Source organism: Cynara cardunculus, unplaced genomic scaffold (assembly GCF_001531365.2).
Source record: "Cynara cardunculus var. scolymus isolate 2C unplaced genomic scaffold, CcrdV1 Un_Scaffold_689, whole genome shotgun sequence".
Classification (NCBI taxonomy): domain Eukaryota; kingdom Viridiplantae; phylum Streptophyta; class Magnoliopsida; order Asterales; family Asteraceae; genus Cynara; species Cynara cardunculus.
Window position 1 is genome coordinate 71,671 of NW_020200605.1, and position 1,374 is coordinate 73,044.

Here is a 1,374-nt window from a genome sequence, read left to right on the forward strand (position 1 = left end):
AATTATGGTAGTTTGAGTTAAAATTATAATTAGAGGGCATTTTAGGTATTTTTAAAAAACTCCTCTCTCCTCTCTCATCTTTCATCTCTCCGACCTTCAATCTCCGGTCTCCGGTGAACAACAATCCGGCAGGTACCAAGTAATCACAAAGATACACAATGTGATACCCATTGTGACATATTGTGATACCCATTGTCATATACTGTGATACCATTTGAGTACCACTGTATATCACAATGAGTATCACATTGTGTATCTTTGTGATTACTTGGTACTTACCGGATTTTTGTTCACCGGAGCCCGGAGATTGGAGGTCGGAGAGATGAGAGATGATAGAGGAGATAGAAGAGAGGACAGACGAGTTTTTAAAAAATACCTAAAATGCCCTTTAATTATAATTTTAACTTAAACTACCATAATTATTAATTTTCTAATTTATCCGTTGATTTGTGGTTGAGATTGGATCTCACAGTTACCACAAACTAATCAGTTCTCATTTAATTAAGGCCATATATATATATATATATATATATATATTATATAGACTTGAGATCATATGAGACCAATGGTTTTTCGTGAAACCCGTAAGACCAATTTTCAACTATTGGATTAGATCTACAATCTGAACATTCATAATCACAAAATTGCCACACGATTTCTCAATAATCATAAAATTGTCACCGTACAACTTTAGACCATTAGATCATTAGCTTAAAGTTGATCAATGAACATAAATTGGTCTTATGGGTCTCACAAAAACCTTTGGTCTCACGTGAACCCAATCCTATATATATATATATCTATATAGGGGTTGGTTCAAATACTAACCAAGATTTTTGTGTTAACTTTGTTAACCAAACTCGACCAATCATATTCCATTTTTTCTTTAGGTTCACATATAACTCATATATTAATGACAAGGGTAATTAAGTAATTTGTCATTTATGTAACTCCCAAATCATTAATTGGGAGTTACAAATCTAAAAATCTCAATAATTGATGATTATGTAATGTTGATATTTTTTTTATATGTGTTCATGTTTTGTAATTTCGATTTATTTTATCCATAATGATATTGATTTTGTAATTGTTAAAGAATTTCTGATTGTAAAGATTTCGATATCATCCAAGTAATATGGATAAACCTATTGGAAAACAGATCGACAACAATGAGAATGAAAAAGGTTAAAATCGTCTACAACTACAATCAGAATTCTAATTCATATGTAATTGTTAAAGAATTGTTCACAAGTGTTCATATTGTGTTCACATGTGCACTAGCTGCATATCTCAACATTGTCTTGCTCCTGAATGTGTTTGTAATGAAGGAACTATTGTTCACAAACTGTTCATATTGTGTTCATATGTACACTA